The sequence below is a fragment of the Peromyscus maniculatus genome, chromosome 9 (assembly GCF_049852395.1).
Source record: "Peromyscus maniculatus bairdii isolate BWxNUB_F1_BW_parent chromosome 9, HU_Pman_BW_mat_3.1, whole genome shotgun sequence".
NCBI lineage: Eukaryota > Metazoa > Chordata > Mammalia > Rodentia > Cricetidae > Peromyscus > Peromyscus maniculatus.
The window spans coordinates 28,426,000-28,449,026 of NC_134860.1; the positions used below are offsets into that span (position 1 = coordinate 28,426,000).

The 23,027-nt window shown below is 45.2% G+C and overlaps 1 protein-coding gene across 9 annotated transcripts in view; it reads left to right on the forward strand.

Annotated features, from left to right (window-relative positions):
* Fhit (fragile histidine triad diadenosine triphosphatase) overlaps nucleotides 1-23,027 on the forward strand; it is a 1,536,882-nt gene that overhangs the window by 484,074 nt on the left and 1,029,781 nt on the right. The window lies entirely within an intron of this gene.

The window sequence follows — 23,027 nt, forward strand, 5'->3', positions numbered from 1 at the left end:
CACTGCTCCTCCACCTCCCCTCCTCCTCCACCAGAACACTGCTCCTCCACCTCCCCCCTCCACCAGAACACTGCTCCTCCACCTCATCTTCTGCCACCTTCACCAGAACACTGCTCCTCTGCCTCATCTTCTGCCACCTTCACATGTATTTATGTTGTTTGCTTTTGTTTTATGATCTACTGAGTTGAACTGAACATCCACATGAGCATGGGTGTGGTACTATCTCCTGGAGCATGGGTGTTTTACCAATGGCTACATTGCTAAAGATAATGACTCCGAATCCTTGCACAGCTATCACCTGCCAACTGCTCCCCAAGGAGGGGAAGGACCCCATGAGTCCCTCCCCTCCTCATGACTAGAGTTTGCGGGGCTCAGCCTTATGTGCCGGCCCTATGCAAGCAACCACAGTTGCTTCAAGCTCATGCGTACAATAGCTACGTCGTACTCAGAAAACAGCATTTCACAGTCTTCCTCCCATCAGTCTACTTAGGAACTAGTCAATTTCTTTAAAAGCTTTTACATTTACTTATTTATTTGTGTGTGTGTGTGTGTGCGTGTGTGTGTGTGTGTGTGTGTGTGTGTGTGTAAGACATAGCCTAAGCTGGTTTCAAACTTTCTATATAAGGCTACTCCAGACTTGAACTAATCTTACTGTTCTGCCTCCCTAAATGGTGACAGTCCAGGCATATGCCACTTGCCTAGTTCTTCTGCACTGTTTTGAAAATACCTATTTATGGAGGTGTTTCCTTAAAAAATTGTGATCTTACCGATAAGAGACACCTCACCTATTACCAGTGTATCATAGAACATTACATTAAGAGTCATATGTTCAGCAGGGAACAGAAGCTGCAAATTAGTGGACTTGTTTTAACCTTCTAAATTCAGTATTTTAAATGAAGACATTTCCCAAAAAATGCGGATAGCAATGGGTGTGGGTGGGGTTGACTTGCTGGTGCCTTTTTTAGGTAAGGCATGTGCTCTTTAGTCACCATGTCCCCACATTCAACCTTGACCAGCTGGAGATTAGCTGGCATCCTACAAATAACCTGGTCTCTGAGAAGCACTTGAGTTTGAGAGCTGTGGAGGAATCCAGAGAGATGATATTGAAGGATTTTCCTAGTGTAGACAAGATGAGCCTTGAGACATTGGGAGGATTTATACAGTGGAGAGGTGCTGTGAGAAGGTCATTTCATGCAGGAAAATAACTTTGATGCTGAATTCCACCAGGTTTCTCTTCTAATAATATTTAAATTGCTTAAGGAGGCAGATGATTTGCTTCTTTCTTTAAAGGGAAAGCAGACTTAAGGGTTAGACTCTTACTGATAGGCCTTCTGGAGAGGAAGGAGGAACTGTAAGGGGGAAGAATTGGATCTAAATGAGGCCCCAGCAGTGACCAGATGTTAGGCTTATGGATTTATCGGTCACAGTTGAGCATCTCTGTGTGTCGGAGGTCTAAGTACTTGGAACAACTGGCAGTGCAATGAAGACTCAGATTTGTCAAAGAAGTTAGACGGATGAAAAGACTCTCAGTGTAGATCTGCCAACGGGTTGTAAGAGCTTGTCTTTACAGTAGTTCAGGCAGTACTCTACAACGGCAACTGGGCAAATAAAAAGGGTAAGTGATGGCAAATTGTACCAAGTTGTCTTCCAGCACAGGCCTTTTGTCTGTAAAGCCTCCCACTGTCATCAGAGACTTGGTACCTGCAGGATTTCACACCCAGCCTCTGCTTATTCCTGGGACTTTGCTTTGTGAACATTACTCTTTATATGATGACTTCACATTTTCCCAAGTGGTGTAACTCGACCCACACTTGCTTCCCTAAGCCACCTTAGTGCAACCCATGGGTTCACACACACCAAGAAAATAACAATAGCAAACAAGGAAAGACATGAAAGAGGAAGGGGATGAGTGGGATTGTGAGAGGAGCAAGGTAGGGTGATAGACCTGGATATGTTGAACACATTGTGCACATGTATGAGGATGTCATAATGAAGCCCATCATTATATGTCACTAACATGATAGTAAACATATGAAAAGATGGTATTTCTGAAAAGGCACTTCTAGAACACAACTGTATTTATGAGGAGTAACATCTTTCTGTATGAGGGCCTATTTTGAGGTTTTAGGCTAACTTTAGAGCAACAGGCATACTGAGGGCAGGGGAAGGTTGAAAGATGGGTGAAGGTGGCTGTAGCTTTGGTACTGTTGGAGAACATTAGATGGACAAGTTTTGTTTTCCCGACAAGACCAGATCATATGCATAGTCTGATGTTCCCTTGATCTTCCCAAGGCCTACTACAGGGTTTATCGGAGTTAAAGTGAAAACAGATCTCCCCATAAAGGAAAGGACCTTTATTGATCCTGACCTTTTCCTTGTGCAGGTAAAGGCTTGTTGAGTTGCCTTTTAAACAACCAGAAACCATGATGTTTCTCTCTCTTATAATCTTTTATTTATCCTTTCGGAGGCCTTACATGCTTAAAAATAAATTTCCCATGGAAATTGTCAAACATACCTACTCAGCAAACAGTCAAAATATACCATCCCTCAAACCTTTAGTGGTTCTCACTGGGGAAGTTCAAAGCCTGACTGTCCCTAGCCCACACACTTCCTGTGCCTTACCTTCCATTTCCACCTCTGTCTCATGAGTTCCCTAGAAGTACTTTAGACTGCATTTCAGCTAGTAGTGCCCCAAGGAAACCTAAAGCACTGAGTTGGGATTATATTCGCTGGAAGAATCAAGAAATCAATTTCCTTCAAGGGAAATATAGTGAGTCTGCCTGAGCAGGATATTGCTTACAGTAACTCAACTCCCAGAAGAAACTGAAGAGCTAGCCCTTCATTCCCTTACCTGGGGGAGGTGAGATCATGGGAGTCCAAGTCCTTCCTGATTTACCATCCCGAGGAGTGGGCCTGCCCCTCCCGCTGGCAGCCACTTCTCTCCTTTTTGATTGTTCTGGACCTGACCATCTCCGTCATCGCCAGAGGACCCCATGTCTTCAGCTGGCTCCAACTCAGGAAATAAAAGAATTAATGGATTGGAACTTAATCCATAACTCCCTAACTCCATGGCATTATTTTTTTAATAGTTCATAAAGTTCTTATTTTTCCTTTTTAGCCTAGATTTCCTCTGTGGTGAAAGAGGTTTTCCAGCTTCTGATCTGCCTCATAAAAAAGGCTTTAAAAGAGGATGTTGGGTTGTGCGACTACCTGCAATTCATTTTTGTAGAATATTCAAGAACTGTGCCAGAATCTGTCTCTGAATTTGGTCTAATATAAAGAACCCAGGGGCCAACAATACTAGTGCTTGTAAACGAGTTACATTTGGCATCCTTAAGACCTGGGGTGTTGATGTGAATTGTGTCCTCTAAGTCTGTCAAAAGCATTAAGACTACACTCTAGTCACTAGACACATAACTGGGATGCTGAGGAGCTCAGATGTGAAATTTCAAAGTAGCACAGTAGAGCTTGAGGTGCATACCAGATAACCAGCTGCTATTAGGGGCTAGAGAGATGATGGCTCAGTGGTTAAGTGCTCCTACTGCTCTTGCAGAGGACCCCAGTTCAGTTCCCAGCACCCATGTTAATTCATTCACAACTACCTGTAACTCCAGCTCCAGGAGATTCTGAATTGTGGGCCTCTGTAAGCATCTGTGCTCACATGCAAACCCCCATACCACACACACCTCCACACCCATACTATAAAATAATAAAATAAATATTCTTTTTTCTTTTTACAATACAGCATTAAATCGGAAGGAGAGGCTATTTTTGTCCTACCTCAGGTGGCCATTTGCCTTCTCTGACTTTTAGTTCCTTATATGAAATTAGAACAAAATAGTCCATTATTTCTTAGCTATAATAAAGCCAGTATTTACTAAAGCAGGCACTTCACCCATGTAACATTCATAGTAGATACTCTGGTATCTGGTGTTGGGGACCAGCTCCAACGTGTTAAAAGCTCCTGTTGGGGGCAGGAGTGAAAAATGAGGAAATATTAGATAGAAATATAGACAGAGATGATGAGAAAGATAGACACAGGATAGGTTCAGAAGGGCCCTGGGTCAATACTCAGCCACCTCAACTTTAATCATGATGGGCTTTTTATACATCAGCAAGGTAAGGAACAAAAGATCTCCCCCTTTCAGGGTCGAGATTTGAAGTGCCAACAAGTGTAGACCTTCAAAACACCTGGTAAACACACCACTGGCCAAATCATCCTATTATGCAGCACTGCTGGGCAAAGCAAGCTCAGACTTTCTGACCTTGAATAAGGCCTTACTAGGGAGCTTCTGTGAGCCCTCACAGATGCCCCTTTTTTTTTATAATATAAAGGGTCCCTCAGGCCCCTCAGCTGACTGTGTACTACCAGCCTCTGGAAAACCTCAAGTGAGGGTGCAGAGCTTAACTCTACGCAGCTCTGAATCAGCTTTCAACTAAGGGCTTTTAAGTAGCTAGAATAATCATAGCAATTAGCAATCATACACCTGCTCCTTATGGCTGCTGTACCTACTAGTAAAGGAGTAGAGAATGACCAAGATGGGATGGGTCTAAGATGACTATAGCAGTTTTAGCTGCATCAAACCCTTTTTAAATCAGTAATTATAAATAGAAGAGTCTACACACAACCAGTTATATTCAGCATGGCATTTCAAATAAGTTATTTTTAGCCCTTGAATCTCATCCCTTACTACTTACACATTTTGAGACACTTGATGCACATACCCTGCAGTTTGACTAGATTGAAACAATGTTACAATAGTTAATAGTTAATTAGGGTGTAGCGATTACCAATCCAGCCATTCTGGGTTGTCTATTCAAGGCCTTTTAAATTCCCTGGCAAAAACTGTAACCTCTTATCATCATACCATGGTTCACTAACATTAACAGGTTAACATCATAGTTCTAGCACACAATTGGTAAAATTAAAATTCTCATAAATTTACATCCAAAAGCAAACTCTTAATAGAACTATTTACATTTTCTAAACTTTAGCAAACATCCCAAAGCAATTTCTTAATAGAACTTTTTGCATTTATTGCTAACAAAACAGGGTACATTAGTAAAGGCTAACATTATCCATACAAAGAACAAGAAAATATTTTTGCATTTGAGCTGCTCCAGTCCAGCAGAAAAAACTTTATCTCAACTCTAACTCATCAGTACATTAAAAAAAAAAAAAAAACCATAATGAGGTGACTAAGGATATAACTCCCCTTTTTCTTTATACATTTTAAAGCTGCATCTTGAGCTTGGTGGGAGGGGGCTTTTCTATTCCTACACAGTTCCATTTTTATACAAAACAGGTTCATTCCTGCACAAAACAGTTCATGAGTCACCAGAGTTAATGAAAGTATATATGCATATACAAAACAGTTCATAAGTCATCATAGTTGATAATGTATATAGATGTGTAGATGAAATAACAACTGTCCTGTTACAATTGAACCACTCCTGTCCATCTCATTTCTTAAGTCTGAAAAGTTAAAAAAGCCAGTTCTGATACCAGTCTTTATGTTCCACTGAAAGCTCAAAATCAAGGCGTGGCTTGACAGCTGCCCTGAAGTCTTTGTATAGCTGTCCAAGTCATAATGAATCTTGAAGTGAAAAGCTCCAAATACGAAGAGACCCACAACCAAAAATTTGTTGCAGTTCCCTTGAATGGAACAACCCAGTTCAAACAAGAGTCTCTGAAACTTCACTCTCAGCTACAGAGGCACTTTGCAGCTGGTAGCCTTCCCCTAGGCAATCTGCCCCAGGGCAAAGGTGGTGACACAGTTGCTGAGTCGCTACAGATCTCTCAAAAGAGACCTCCATGCATGATCCAGAAAGCCTGTCTCTTAAAGGAGCCACCCGTTTCTTTTCGCAGTCAGCAAACAGAAGCTGTGTGGCTTTGGCTGCTGACTATGTCCCATTCAGCTTTTTACAGTCCCAGTCTCTCTGTGCTTCTTATCTCTGGCCTGTCTGCCCAGGACCCCAGTGTCCTGAGGCCCAAGGCTCTCAATCGCCTGGCATCACAATGGTTCAAGGTGCCACTGTGCTGCTGTGAACTGTGACTCTCATTCAGCACCCCAGGTCCTGAAGGAAACCCAGCCACAGCCCCTGCACTGGGCTCCATTACCTGTTCTGCCCGCGGTCTTGTGTCCTCTGTGTGCTGCCTTACAGCAGCCCTTAGGGCAGCCCCACAGTTCCACCTCACCCTGTTGCTGGGAGTCTGGGCTGGCCTGGCCTCCAGGGCATCTCTGCGGTTCAGCCTGGAGTGCAGCTTTGCCTCACTCCACAGTTCCAGCACTGCTGATGCTGCCAGGGACAAAGCTGACCTTTCCCTGCCTGGGCACATCTAGCCCAGGTGCCCTGTCAACCAGCAGGTTCCCTCGGGTCCACAGCACTGCCTTCACCGCTACCTCACCCTCTGGGGGATACTGCCTCATCTCCACAGGGACCTCCGTGTTTCTGGAATGCTTGGCCAGCGGGCTGCACTCAGACTCAGAGGCACCTGTTCCCTGGCCCACAGGGTGCGTGCCCCATGGGCATTTCCCTCCAGAGGCTTTGTCTCTTGAGCAGCCACCATGGTGCCCTCTGAGCTCACCCTCCAGCTGCCTGCCAACAGACCTGCTCCAGTCACTGGAGTCCAAAGTCTCTGCTGTACTCTCTATGAAACAGCAGCTATTTTGCCTTTTATGACTTATATTACAACTCTAGGCCTAACTTAGTAGATAGATAGAGAGAAAGAGAGGTACTTGCTGCAGTCTAACTTTAGCTCCTCTGGCTATTTTTTAAAACAGTTGTCTACTGTTACCCTGTTCTATATTGACAACTTTACTCCTGAAAAAGAAAATCACCTCACCCCATTATTATCTGAGTATGCCCACTTTACCTATGGTGACTTCATTTTATCCTCCATACATAAGCCCCATGTTGAGCGCCATATTTCAGGGACCAGCTCCAACCTGTCAAAGGGTTCTTGGATGAAGGAGTGAGGAATGAGGAAGTATTAGATAGAAATATAGACAGAGAGGACGAGAAATACAGAGACACAGGAGAGCTTCGAGAGGGTCCTGGGTCAATACCCAGCTGCCTCAGCTTTAATCATGATGTTGTTTTTATGCATCAGCAAAGGGAGGAGCAAAAGACCTCCCCTTTCAAGGATGAGGTATAAAGTACCAATAAGCATAGACCCTTCAAAACACCTGGCAACCACGCCCTTGGCCAAATCATCCTATTTCAGCCATGCTGGGCAAAGCAAGCTCAGACTTTCTGACCTAGAGTAAGGCCTTACTAGGGAGCCTCTGTGGGCCCCTACAATCTGGTGTTGTTTTGTTCACTTGATGGGGCTGGGAGGCAGAATTTTTGTCCTTGGGTGTCATGGATAGTTGAATACATGACACCTAACACTGAAGAGGAAAGAGTGATAGGAGTTTATTAGTCACATATGCACCCCAAGGAGGACTATACTGTTGGCTACACAAGTCTTCATGGGAGCTGTGTTTGGCAACAAAGCAAACTATCAAGGGATGTTGCAGGAAGGCTTTGAAGTCTCTGGACAGCAGAGTGACACTTGTTCCTGTAGGGGGATATGGCTGGAACATTGAGATAATGACATGGGCAGGAAACCATAACCCAGCCCTCTGGGCAAATCACCAACTGTGCCTGGTCCCTATGATGTTGAGGATGCTCATGCCTGTGTTGCTTGAGGTCCTCCCAATCTTCCCCAGATGTCAAAGTGGTGCATAATGCTTACGTATTCATAACTTCTACTGAATGGCAGGTTCTCAGATGGCCTGCCTTCTTGGTCTACTTCACTCTTGACTGAGTTCTTCCTGCTGAGTCCCCAAAACTCCCTCTGCTGGCCTCCATGCTACAGCCTTCCCCAGGATGACTGTAGGACATGGATCAGAGGCCCACTGCCTGAGACAAGATGTCAGACTACTTCTCTGTCTATTAAGTGTATATCATTGGCAAAATATAGTCACTCAGCCTGTCCCCCCCCCCCCCGTGTGTATGTGACAATTGAACTTACACTTTGTCATCTGGGCTAGAGTGGCTGGCTTACCAACCCCAGGATCTGCCTGTCTCCTCACCCTCTTCCTCCCAGTTCTGGGGTAGCAGATGCATGTTGTTAGCCCTCTCGCTGGCTGTGTGAACCTAAAGGTGAGACAGACTAAAGTCTCATGAAATATCCAACTTTATTTAGAGCATCAGACAATTTATACTCAGAGGGTTAAGAGAGGTCATCTGAGTAAATTTATCATGAGTTCAAGCTGTATACAATCACGATGGCAAACCACACATGGCAAAACATGTTTTCCATAGAGGCACATGAATGACAACACACTCTCTCCCATCTGTTACACCTGGGAGGAGCGTGAACACACAGTACAAGAACAATTCTGTGTTTTCAAAAAACTGAGGTCTTAAGACTCTTGTTTGCTTGGAGTTTTCTCAGAAGCACTCAGGATTCTCAAACAACTCCATTTTTTACTATGTTCCAATACTATTCCACTACACCTAGCTATATATGTGCACATAAAATACATATGTATGTATCTTATAATTCTTTATTGATTCTTTGGGAATCAATAAAGACATCATGTACCCCAATCCTGTTCACCTACCCATCCCTCCTCACCTACCCATCCCTCCATATCCACTCCTCACCACTGCAGCATCCCTCCCCAAATAGAAACCCCCCAAAATTAAAAGCAGAACAAAACAAGCAAGCAAACAAACAAACAAAAGCACCCCACTCTTCCATCTTCCCCATCTCTCTAACACTTCTTCATTTATCCTAGTGGTGTTGGGAGGGAGCTTCAGTGTGTTATGCATTATACCTTTTTGTCCAATCAGTCCCTTCACACACTCCAGCAAGTCATAGATAGGGTAGATATTAAGGTGGGCCAACCCAAGTCCCAGGATATGGGTCTGGGGGGTAGCTGAGCTGGTCAGTCTGGGCTGCTGGGACCACCTCCCCCCCTCAGGCACAGTGTGGAGCCAGCTCACCTAGGCCCATGCCATCAAGGCCAGCTCTCCCATACCTGGGGTGATGAGTAGACCATCTCTCCTGAATATGGCGGCCAGCTTTTCTGCTGAAGTGTCCAGCAAGAGGCAGGGCCAGCTATCCCAGGGCCAGTGAAGGGCAGGGCCAGCTCAGCATGGCCCTTGGATTTCAAAATGCATGCTTCCTATGACCCCTGTGGTAACAGAGACCATGGACATCAACACAGACTCCAGCTTCAGACATGGACCCAGACATGGCCCTCGGCAGCAGCTCAGGACTGGACATCACCATGGGCCCAGTGTATGACCCTTGGCTGAAACATGGCCCTCATGCACCAACATGGTCTCAGGTGGCTGACCAGACACCAGACATCTGCATGGCCTTTGGTGGTAACAAGAGCCATGGACCTCAACTCAGGCCTGGCTATAGTAGGGCCACAGACCCAGACATGGCTCTAGGCATCAGCCCTGGCCTGGATGACACCATGGCCCAGGTGATAGCACAGGTTACTCAGATTGGCCTGGCCCCAGTGATGGCAGCACAACCCTCTGATATCAACATGGCCACAGGTTATAATCTAGACCTGGGCAGCCATGTGTCTTTTGATGGCAACTTGAGCCATGGACATCAACTAATATCCTGGTTGTGGTAGGACCACAGACCCAGACATGGTCCTCAGGAGCAGCTTGGGCTCAGATGTCACCATGGTCCAAGCTGGCAGTGCAGGCCACTCAGACCAACATGGCCCCAGCCACAGCATGGCCCTCAAACACCAACATGGCCCCAGGTGATGGCCCAGACCCTGGGTATTTGCACAGCTTTCACAGGAGCCATGGGCATCCACACAAACCCTGGCTTCAGTAGGGCCGTGGTATGATAGCTTGGTAGCTCACGCCCAGATGTCACTGTGTCTCCTGACGGCAGCACAGGCCACTCAGTTCAGCATGGCACAGCCACTGGACTCTAAAATGGCCTCAGGTGGCAGCCCAGACTCAAGGAATTCTTGTGGGTTTTGGTGGCAATATGGGTCATAGATGTCAACACAGACCTTGACTGTGGTAGTACCATGGACCCAGACATGGCCCTCAGCAGCACCCAAGGCCTGGACATTACTCTGGCCCTTGATGGCAAACAGGCCACCCACATCAGCCTGCTCCTCACTACTTTTGATTCTTCTGACGTGAACTGGTCAGCTTCTCTTCCTCTCCCATTTCTCCACCATATATTTGTTCATCATAATGGCACCTCCCCACCCAGCTTTTTACATGGATGATGGAGATCTGTTTGCACTGTACATTGTTACACACTGAGTCTTCTCCCCAGTCACTAGCCTCAGTTTCTATGAGGTACAAGTAGTACCTGCTTCATGGAATAAATGACCTTTGTTGTGGGCATCAGGCGTTGCTCATTTTAGGCACGCACATCTTCATTCTTTTGTGTTTTTTTACTTGTTAGGCGTCACCTGCTTGCTATCAGTTGTGAATATTAAGGTTGTTGCAAGTCACCCACTCCCATTTTCTCTTCTTTGGCTCCTGAAGGTAAATACATTTTCCATGTTTTCAGGCTGTGCCTTTGGTGGAACAACTCCCGTGCTGCATTTCTTGAACGGGTCAATGGACCTGTCTCTCTCATCCCACAGTCCAACAGTCTGTCGCTGATTGTTCCTCTGCTGTTCTCTGCATATTTACAGCTTTTCTCCTCTAGATGGTTCTTTGCTAGTCTTACAGGTTCTGAGAGTCCTTCTGTCATGTTGATGGAGTTCTTGTTCTAGTTTGATCTTCAGTGTCTCCAAAAGCACAGGTGCTGAAAGCTGAATCCCAGCATGGAGCCACTGGGAGGTGGTGCAGTCTTTAGAGCAGGACCCTGTGGGAGGCCCTTAAAGGAGCTGTAGAGCCTGCAGCTTACCCCTTCCCTTCTTTCATCCTGGCTCGATGGGAGCCTCATCTCCACCATGGGATCCCACTGTGGTGTGCTATCTAACTGAGCATGGATGACAGCCTCCAGAGCCTGATTAAAAACCAACCTCCATTTTAGTTGTCTTCCTGTGTTATGGTAATGGGAAGCTAAGGAGAGCACACTATTCCGGCATCTTTTGTTGCTTTCCCATTCTGACCCAGAGTAGCTCAGCTGCTCAGTTGTTTGGTGTCTTTTCTCACAGTCTGGTCTAAGTCACCTTTCATTGCATCCCCCAAATCAGTGCTATAGAGAAAGACAGTTGACACCAGGCACCTGTGTGATAATGTGCAGACAACCTCAGAACCATGGAGCTGGGGAGAAGACTACTTTAAGCTGAAGATACTTAGGATTCCACTTACAGAAAGAAACTTTTAGAAATACAGTTTCCATAAATCCTTCTCATTGTGGCTTCAATTATGGAGGACACTGATGAGTAAACTTATAATGGGTACTCTGGCGTTAGGGGTGGTGATTTTAACAATGAAGAAAATGGAAAGACCATTTATATCTGTATGAACAATGATCAGAGAAACCTGTTGGGAAGGAAGACTGCAAACCTGTGTTAAGCCACACCACAACTCACAAAAAGCCACTGTTACAGAAGCACTCTAGAGTAATTGAAGATGACCTATGGCTCCTGATACTAGAACACACACATACTCCTGGAAGGAGATTCAGGATGCTAATGAGACATCTAACAATAAAGTTGTATGTAGAGCTAGATATAACCAAGCATGTTTGAGAAAGCCTATACTATGTAAATAGGCCAGAAAGCCCTCTAAATCTAACTTAGACGCTCTGACCTTTGTACAGCATTTGTTGTCAAGTTTCAGAATATTTTCTCTGCACTAACTCAATTTCCCCCTCCATAGCATATTCTTCCTAGGTGAATTCTCTCATTTTGCTTGCTACCACCCACATATCTCTGTCTAATTCCTTTCTCTGAGCTACAAGAAACTGGCAATCCTCTGGAGGTACCCACCAAACCCCAGTACCTACTGATCGTTGCATCACTTGATCATCCTCTTTTTAAGTCAGTAGGACATGTGTTTCCTGAATCACTTGCAAATACTTTCACTTCACCCAAGATACCCATCTTCTCATATTCAGTTTCTGGAAATGTTGGACTTATAATCCAAATCCTGCCTCTTCTGGCAATTAGGTACTTATTCTCTGAACATCTGGTTCCTCATCTGGTTAATGGAAATAATCATGTTGTATGCTTGTTTATAATAATAACTAAATAGTCCATGTGTCATGAATGGTCTCAAGGGCAGCCTGCTCTTGCTCCGGCTGTCCCAGCCAAAAGTGATCTTTGCCTGCCCAGTTCACTGTGTTTCTCATCCTGTAATTGCTTTACTGCTTAGATTTTAAAATATTATAGTTATGCTGGCAAATCTTTGGAGTTGGTATTTACTTATTCACTCAGTGAAAACTCACTGGGCATTTTGTGTTTTATAGTAGGATGGGGCTGGCAATACAAGGATGCTAAAGATTAAGTCTCTGTCTTTAAGTCTTGTCTAATTATCATCTAATTATCAGCACCAGCTACCAAGAGTGCCGTTGAGAGCCCAGAAGGGATGCTTGACTTTGCTCAGCATTGAGGATAGCAATCCGAGGTGAGACATCTCCAGTGACAGCCTGGGGAGAGGGACTGAGCAGGGGGAGGTAGGAGGGGGCAGCGTGGCCGTGTTTTAGTTTCACATGCACAAAAGAAGCAGAACTTCACATTTTGTGACTTCCAAGAACAGAATGTCTGCAATCTTAGTTTTGAAGGAGAGCTGGAAGGAGATAAAGCCAGGGAGGAAAGCCAGCACTGGATCACGGGGGATTTGTAGACATTGTAAACAGTGGATACACATGCTTTGGTATTGAAGTGTCACATTGAGGAAGCTGAATTTGGCAAAACAGCAAAGCCTCAAAATATCCGAGTTTCTTGTGCTTTTTAGAAACTATGGAGGTGAGCCATGCAGCTAATCTGGACCACATTGATTAATAAGCAAAGATCCTTTCCGCTTGTACCCACTGCTGTGTTTTTACATTAATGTCTTTTAGTAAAATCAAAACAGAGTCTGTTTTCTCTGTTCATAAGAGGCCACCACTTTGTACCTCCTGTTCCTTTTCTTGTGTTCCTAAAGTACCTTCTCCATCCCTCAGTTCTTTCACTAATACTCTCCATGTTCCCAAAAATCCAGAGTAACCACTAGGGAGAGATTCAAGTGGTTGGGGGTGAAAAAAGACAGTATGAGATGGGTATGTTCTCAGATGGATAGTGCTTGGCCAAACATGTGAGGAACGAGAAACCCACTCTGTGGAAGAACTGGTACTCACCACTGTGGCTCCTGGTGTCCTCCATCGGGCAAATTAAGTGCAGCTCAGAAAGTATCCTGTCATTTTGTGTTCATTCAGAGTTCTGTTGGCCGCCCTTCTATTCTTTCCCTGAAACCTTGAATCATAAACTCCTGGAAAGCATTGCACATAAGTTATATCCTTTTGTTACTCGTTGCTTAACTCCCTTTGGGGGAAACAAATACAAACATTTTTTTTTCTTCTTCTTCTGCTGCTGCTTACTCTCTTGTGGCCCAAGCCCGTGGCAGTTTGAGGCAAGAACAGAGACCCTTAACCGCAGGATCTGTTGTCATGGCATAGCTGATTGACCCATAGTTTTCACAAAATATTAAAAAAAGAAAAACCTGATGTGAGATAGAGACACCCAGGTGGAAAGTCCACACATCGCCAATTTCAGCTGAAGGCTGTTTATACAGCTGCATTTTTGATTTGGTTTGTTTATTGTGGTTTGATTTTTTTTTGTCCGTGTTCACTGGTGAATTTTTCTTCCCAGCCTCCTTGGTGGGGTTCTTGCTGTGTCTTATTTATAAGAGCTTTTCCCTCTATATTTGTGAATTCAAACGCAGAGCTCCAGTCACGGGAGTGCATGGTGGTGCCCACTGCAAGAGACAAAAGAGCACAAATGCTTGGGTCCTACCTACTTGGTCTGTTTGTTCTTAACATCTTTTCTCAGCTCCAAGACATGGACCTACAGTAAGGAGCAGTCTTTAGCCTTTCAGATGACACCAGGGCATTAAGTTGACTCCATGGCAAAAGCTTTTCAAGTATGTCACCTTTCTTCTGTCACATATAGCAGCAAACAATCCAAGTTCAACTGCCATCCCAACCCCCAAGTCTGGAGTCCTGATGGTCTCGACCATCTGGCCCTCCTGTTTCTGCTCTATACCTGCTTGCTCTTGCCAGCCCAGCTCTATGCAGCCCATGAATCTGATCATAGTTATTACTGTGACTATGCCATGCTAAAACCCCTAAGGGTTTTTTTGCAGCGCAGAATCCTTGAAGCTGGTAGAGTCTTCCTTTGTCTATACCACCGTACCCTCTTCTACATCCATTGTATATTCCGATGTAGTCAGGGACCTTTACTCAGGCCCTGTACTCACTGACCACTCTTCCCATAGGCTTTTACACATTCAGTAGCCTCTATCTATGATATTTTCCCACTGGTTATAAATCTAAGTGGATTTCTTCTAGAACAAATTCTCTGCCTCCCCATTGCTATCCTTTACCTCTAGCTAGGCTGCCATTTTGTTATAGAACTTCCTGGTTTCATATATCTCTCCTTGTGTATCTTTCAAAGGATGTCTTTGATATTGGTGAGATCTTTTGATTAACACCTGCCTCCCTGCTGGGCTCTGTTCTGGCACCTGTCTCACCTGATACCCACAATGCTATTATCATGGAGGTGCCTAGCAACTATGTATGTACAATACAATTGGATATAAAAATAAAATTCAGCAATGGTCAGAGAGTGGGCATTTCCTTGTCACTCGGGGATTTATCTAGCTAAGAATCCAGACAGTTCCTACTGGAATTAGCAAAAATGAAATGTGCTCAGAGGCAGGAAGGAAGGACACAGCTTGCTGTAGCCAACCTGCTGCATAGCATTCCACAATGGGTTGGACAGATATAACAGCATAATGGTGATTTTTGGGGGCTGGGAATGAATGTCATATGGCAGCAATCTCTCTGGGACAGATAGAATATCTTCTATCCTATTAGTGGGTTGATTCGAAAGCATGGAGTATCATTCTTTCCCTCTAGACCAGCCACCTTTTCTGAAGAAAATTGTTGTGGATCTCCTATCAGAATGAAGTTGGAGACATTTATTAGTGTATTTTGTACAGATAAAGTTTCACTGCTCCATCTCAATTAACCCTTGTCTTGTAAAATATTGTGCCTGGGAAGCAGCTGTATGCCTGGAATATCTAGAAATTTCTTTTTTCCTAAGCAAACAGTTTGAGCAGGGAAATGCATGTTTCTGGTGTGTAGCTCGGGAAGCCCAGGGAGGGAACTTAACTCGGCATTGAAATAGTAGCCTTCCTGCACTCGGGTCAGAACATCTGTCTGTGTCTCTGGGCAGATTTAGTTTAAGGCCAAAACAAATAGCTCCCCTTCCTTGAGTTCTGACCCCAGGGCCAAAAACCCCGAACTGAGCTAGTCCAGCTGCCACTGCTGGGGAGTCATTGTTCTTGTCACCCTTCTGGGAGCCCCAAATAATTAGCTGTGCAAAGAGCAAGCTGGAATCAGAACTCCCCTCCAGGCCTTTCTGAGTCCAGCCAAACAAAGCGATGGGGGCTGAGAGAAGCCCCGCCTGGAAGGGAATGCGCACTGTCCTCCTCCTCCTCCTCCTCCTCCTCCTCCTCCTCCTCCTCCTCCTCCTCCTCCTCCTCCTCCTCCCCTACCTCTGCTCTTCCAGAGCTGCGTCCTCAGTCCCTTCGCTCCTGATTCTGTTGGGTCCTCATCATGCATGCCTGGGGGAGTTTGTCTTAGTTAAAGCCAGTGGGCCATACTGAGGAGGAGGATGGTGGGTGCAATGTTTGGGGACTTCAAAGGTTTGACATGTGGTGGGAGGTGTCTCTTCCCCCCAGAATTTCAGATGTTTTCCCAAAAAAGCATCCAGAAATCTGGATTTGGGTGTGATGTCACACAGCTTGAACATGCTTGTGACATTTTGTGCTCCATGCTGTCCATAAACAAATGACAGGGCAAGCAAGCACACTTCGTGATGCTCTAGGCTAGACCACAAGCCCCACATGACGCCCGTAGAGATGGTCTGCACCCGTGTCCTGCGATTTTGGCTGGGCTCGCTGCAGTGATGGTTAAAGCCTGTTGACTGACAGCCCAAGGAGACTCACACCTGGTTGCCGTTCCCTTGACATCCAAACGAGGATTCCACGCAACAATAGCAGTCACTGACCATGGAAGCCGGTCAGTGACAAGGGAGGAGGTGGCAGAGAAGGAGTTTGGTTATGATGGTGTGGGTCATTAGAAGATGGGGGGGGTTTCCTGTGCCCAATGGGTCATCTCTGAATGCAGATTTAGAGGTGTGACTTTAGAAGTGGGGATCACAGACTGGTCGTTTGGTGCTGGCTCACAGGTGGAGGTTTAAACAAGACCAGATGATACACTTCTGATCCTAATTGCCTAGTCATGAGATGAGATAGTTTTCAGTTCTGTAAACCCCAAGAAGGAAGTCACTGTTTCTTCAGGGCACCCAGGGAATTGGGCCTGAGGTCTGGGCTTAATATTCACGTTAATGCTTATGGCTTACTATAAAGTGCATGGCAGGTATTTTAGAAGTGGATGTGCCTGATGACTTTAGATGCTGTGCAGTTTTCTATTGTTGACATTCTCCCAATAAGAATGAAATCCAGAACCTAAGATAACCAGCCCAAGTTGGTTGCCCAGGTGAGCAATGAATCCTGATTCAGAATACAATGCCACCAACAATAGTCTGTAATCCCAATGCCAGAGTCTCTACCACCCTGTGGGCTCTGGCCAGAGGATGGATGGACCCCACAAGGGTTAGTTAGCCCTTCCACAAAGGAGATGTTTATCCCTTACCTTAAATCTCCCCAAAGACATCTAAAGGGTGAACCGGGCACACAGGCAGGCTGTCTGCTTTTACTTCTGCACAGCGTTCAACAAACTACTCTTACTTTCCTTTCCATCTCTCCCAGGAATACTCTGAAAGCAGTTTTGATTAATTGTGATTGTCAGGATAGCATATCGTGTGGTATCTTTATGTGATACTAAGTGGTCTACATTTGGGCCTTAAGCTGGGACTCAGCACTCTGAGCTGCGGTTCATGGAATTCTTATTTGACTTCCTCAACTAAAGGCAAAGTGGTGACTCACTGCCAGCTTATCATGGCTCCTAACCTCTAAGTCTTTTCTTGTGGCACAAATACTTTATTACAGATATTGAAGTGTTAAGTATTGTTCTTTTAGAGACATAAAAAGCCTACCTGTTTTTTCCACCTGGTGTAGCTCTCCACAATAGATGTCATTTGATGGACTCACATATGTTAATTCTTTCAGCTACTAGGGGATCCCTTTAGTCAGAAGTGGACAGTAGGAACATGGATAGAACAACAGAATAACCGACCCATGTCCTCGTCCTGCTTTCTGTGGGTGCCACTTCTCAGGGTTCCTTTTGATTTTCCAAGCTATCATCTTGGTTTGAAACCATTCTTTTCCTTGACTAGCTTGTCCCCTGATAAAGGAAGGTATTGAAAGCTGGATGTTGGTTTTGCAAAGTGGAGAGGGGTGTTTCTAAAGAAATTCTTAGTAATGAGCACCATGACTCCGATCTCTGGTACACTATTTAAGCCTTTTGCACTCATTCCATTCTGCCTTTCCCAAGACTTTGTGAGATGGCTGTCCCATACATCCTCAAGTTTTCAGCAAGGGAAATCAGCTCAGAGAGGTGAAATGATCTTCCTGAAATATCAGAAGTGGAAAACACTGCCACACTTTATGCACCTCTTCTGAAGCGAGTCCAAATACCGACACAGGTAGGATATTTCACTGTCCTCAGTGTTTCAGCACAGTCACCCCCACCTCTGCCTTAGATGCAGAAGGGAGGATGCTTAGAGGAAGGGAAGTCTGTAGGTAGTAAGTAGTGACTGGACAAGGATGAGGGGGAGACCGAGTCTTGCAGTTGATGTCCCTGGACAGATGGCGACAGATCTGCCAAATTCATGCTCAATTGGAGAGGACAGTACCTTGGGATGTTTCTCTGGCAATACAGAAGAATGGGCCGCAGCTGTGGAATTGAGCCTCTCCAGTTTCTTCCACAGTCTGTCTGCTCCCAGCATCCTTAGCTGCAACTTTAGCCCAACCACCTGCTGGAAAGACGAGCAGGCCTGGTACTGACAGCTCAGACAGGGTTCCTGTCTACAAATGCCTTCAGCTCCACTGCAATGGAATACATCCATAGTCAGAAATGCCAGCAGGCTGGCAACATCTGGGCACAGTGTGGTGGCATGGTGGCAAAAGCTGGAGGGCACAGAATGTCAGGTCTATGTTCAGGTATGCCTAGATTCATGCTCCCTGGTGCTCCTGGGGATGCAGATAGATTCTTGTTAGCCACACACTGAGGAGGATGCTCTGTGGATGCAGGTAGAGTCTAGTTCACTGTCCACTGAGGAGGATGCTCTGGGGATGCAGGTAGACTCTTGTTCACCATCTGCTGAAGAGGATGTTCTGTGGATACAGGTAGATTCTTGTTCACCATCCACTGAGGAGGATGCTCTATGGATGCAGATAGACTCTTGTTCATTCTCCACTGCGGAGGATGCTCTGGGGATGCAGGTATATTCTTGTTCATCGTCTGCTGAAGAGGATGCTCTGGGGATGAAGGTAGACTCTTGTTCATCGTCCGCTGAAGAGGATGCTCTGTGGATGCAGGTAGATTCTTGTTCACTGTCCACTGAGGAGGATGCTCTGGGGATGCAGGTAGATTCTTGTTCACCATTCACTGAGGAGGATGTTCCTGGGGATGCAGGTAGATTTTTGTTCACCATCCACTAAGGAACACATACTGCTAATACCTGAGGTTAACAAGTCATCCATCCCTGCTGTATTCAGGGTACCAGAGTACAGGTCTTCCAGAACTTCAAGAGTAACATTGCTTAGGTACTTTCTTCTACACTGAAAGATAGAGTGAGGTGAATGCTTCCATGATGCTAAGTGACTGCAGTGGGCAGAGCCCATGGCCAGAACGTATTTGCCAAAACAACAACAAAAGGCAGTGTGTCACTCACCTGGTGCTAGGTGGATAGTGACCTAACCATACATAGCCATTTTTTGAGCACTGTATTCAGTTTTCACAGTACTTGGGTTTGGAACTACCCTTAAGTGCCACTTACAAAGGCCCATCCTCAGCTCTCAGGGGTGTCTTTCTGGACAAGGATAGCCTAAAAGATCAATCCTGGTGTGTCTAGGGTGGAATGAGGAGTTTCAGTGTGAGGAGAAATTAAAAAGAATTGTTCTGAAGATGGATGGGAGAGTGGTGTGGAATGCGATCGTCCGTGATATAGCTGAACTATATGCTGAGCAAGACAGTTACATTATACACACCTGCAACACCTGAGTAGTTGGGCTGCTATGGTGGAAGGATGGAATGGCAGTGTAGCGGTGGAATCTGGGGCTTTGGCTTGAACTTCATGGCAGATGTGCTTTACCAGATTACTACATCGAGTGCTCAGCAGAACTGTGAGGTGAGTGTGATGAACAACTCTTGCATAGAGAAGAATGAGCTGACCGTAAGAACCCACAGTCTTTCAAGGGCCACATACATAGAAAGTTAGCAGAATTTACATTTAAAGCCAGGCAGTCTCATCCACCCCTATTTTAGCTCCTGCTCTTAGTCAAGCCCTTCTCCTTTTTGGTTTGAAACTCCCCTGCCCATCACCATAGGAAGCTGCTAAAACCAATCAAAACTGACCTAATGAGATGACGGCAACTCTGGAGACCAACAATGTATGGCCCCTTTGGCTGGGAATACTGGTAGATGTACCCAGGACCCGTTGCATACCAGGCAAGTGGGTAGTGGGTAGCCATTCCAGCTTTGGTCTGGAAGTTCCAAGCCCCATTGAGGTTTCGGTAACTGTCACACCTACCAGGCGGGGCCAAGGGAGGGCCCCGAAGACCTGAGATCAGGATGCACCACACTCTCTTCCTGCTTCGACCCTGGACGCCAGAGGTAGACCAAGGAGAGTTCTCCAGAGAACACCACTGGACTGCACTGCATCTTTCCCAGAACCCTCCACCTACCTATCCCTTCATTTGTAAGTTACGCCATTAAATAAATCTCCCTTTTAACTAGTGAAGTGGCCTTAATAATTTCACCAATAAGTAGGCTATAATGCCAGTGAAGGAATGCACTTGCCAGCAAGAGTGAAAGCAAACAGGCAAAGAGAACCTTTTCCTGTTCCACTCCCAACTCAAAACTGGCAGCCTTTTAAGTCACTTGGTATCTGGGCCAGAGTAACACATGCAAGTGGGGAATGCTCCATTTCCAGAATCTAATAGGCCCACTTAACATTGTGTTTCTTTCTTGGTGGTGGGAGTGGCCAGGTGCAGTAACTTATCCTCTGGAGAAGGAATGTCTCAGCATACCCCACACCACTGGACTCCTAAGGATTTCACTGAGGTAGAAGGCCCTTGAAATTTTATTGGATTTATTTCCCATCTACTTTCCTATTTATTTCCCATATGCACATTATTTCTGTAATGTGCATATGCGTTACAGTGAGTCCAAAGTAGTTTCTACCGCCTGCTCACTTGGTCCAATGAGCATAATACTATCAGTATCACTGATGTGATATTTCATGGAAGAAACATACAAACAAGATCCCTTCCAAGTAAGTTATGATATAGGGCTGGAGAGAAAATATATCCTTGAGGTAAAACTGTAAAGGTATATTGCTGGCCTTGCCACCCAAAAGCAAATTGCTTCTGGTAGTCCTGAGTTTTTGATTAGTTAAATTCATTAGTGCTCCATTTGTTTGTCTCATGCACTGGCCATAGAGGAGAATTGAAGGGAAATGTGGAGGACCCACCACCTCTGCATCTTTCAAGTCTGTGATGGTGGAACTAATTTCTGCAATTCCTCCAGGGACGCGATACTGGTTTTGATTCACTATTTTCCCTGGCAAAGGCAACTCCGAAAGCTTCTGTTTAGCCTTTCCAACTCTAACAGTCCTCATTCCACAGGCCAGGGAACCAGTGTTAGAATCCTGCCAGCTTCTAATCTGTCTATCCCAATTATACATTCTGGGACTGGGGAAATAACCACAGGATGAGTTTGGGGGACCACTGGACCTACTATGAGTCAGACATCAGCCATAACTCCATTAATCACCTGACCTCCATAAGCCTCTACTTAACTGAAGGGCCACAATGTTTCTTGGGGTCTCTCAGAATCAGCTTTAATTCAAAACCAGTATCCAACAGATCCCAAAAAGTCTGATTGTTTCCTTCCTCCAGTGTACAGTTGCCCTTGTGAGAGGCCCTAGGTTTCTTCTGGGGAAGGACTGGAGAAATGAGAGCAGTAAAACTCTTGGATATTCTATCAGGGTCCTTCTTCAGAGGAACCTGGCATTCCCTTCATTCAAGGGGTTCTGTATGGTGATATAGTATGTCCCCCAATATATTGTGCATCCTAATAAACTTATCTGGGGTCAGAGGACAGAACATCCACTAGACAGACATAGAAGCCAGAAAATGGTGGCACACACACCTTTAATCATAGCATTCTGGAGGCAGAGCTCAATCCAGATCTCTGTAAGTTCAAAGCCACACAGGAAATGGCCAGGCATGGTGACACACACCTTTAATCCCAGGAAATGATGGCAGGAAGCAGAAAGGTATATAAGGCTTGAGGACCAGGAACTAGAGCCTGGTTAAGCTTTTAAGCTTTTAGCAGCAGTTCAGCTGAGATCCACTCAGATAAAGACACAGAGGCTTCCAGTCTGAGGAAACAGGATTAGCTGAGGAATTGGAGATGTGAGGTGGCTGTGGCCTATTCTGTTTCTCTGACCTTTCAGTGTTCACCCCAATACCTGGCTCCGGGTTGGTTTTTATTAGTAAGACCATCTAACAGTTCATGCTATAATTCTGGGTCTGCAAATTGGCTCAAGTCTGGAAATTGGTTCACTGGCCAAAATTCCCTTTTGCCATGATCCAATGGAGCCTTTCTTTCATCTTTTTTTTTTTCTTGAGATTTTTTTTTTTTTTTTTTTTTTTTTTTTTTTTTTTTTGGTTTTTTCGAGACAGGGTTTCTCTGTGTAGCTTTGCGCCTTTCCTGGAGCTCACTTGGTAGCCCAGGCTGGCCTCGAACTCACAGAGATCCGCCTGGCTCTGCCTCCCGAGTGCTGGGATTAAAGGCGTGCGCCACCACGCCCGGCTGAGATTTTTTTTTCTACTTATACAAATCAAACAAAAATGCAGTGGACTTCTCATCTGTTTCATGTGTGGAAACACCATGACTGATTAGCCAGTGCCAAAGATCCACACAAGTCATGAAAATTGCTTTGTCTTTGAGTGATGGTGACACATACCTTTAATCCCAGCACTTAGAACAATCAAATCGGCCGGGCAGTGGTGGTGCACGCCTTTAATCCCAGCACTCGGGAGGCAGAGCCAGGTGGATCTCTGTGAGTTCGAGGCCAGCCTGGGCTACCAAGTGAGTCCCAGAAAAGGTGCAAAGCTACACAGAGAAACCTTGTCTCGAAAAACCAAAAAAACAAAAAAACAAAACAAAAACAACAATAACAAAAAAAGAACAATCAAACCACTGAGTTCGAGGAAAGCCTGAACTATAGAGTGAGTTCCAGGAAATTCAGGAGAGACCTTGTCTCAAAGAACAAATACACACACACACACACACACACACACACACACAGAGAGAGAGAGAGAGAGAGAGAGAGAGAGATAGAGACAGAGACAGAGACACAGAGAGACAGAGACAGAAACATAAATAAATAAATAAATAAATAAATAAATAAATAAATACTAAAAACAAAAACAAAACCCCCCAAAATCACTTTGTCTGTGGTACCCATTATGGGTCAGGCCATTATGGACATTGCTTTGTTTACACTGCCCATTATGATAACTATGATCGTCTTGCCTTCGGTGATTCAATTCAATTCAATTCAATTGCCATCTGGTCCCTGCTACTTTGGGGTCCAATTAAACCCATTGCATTTAATTCA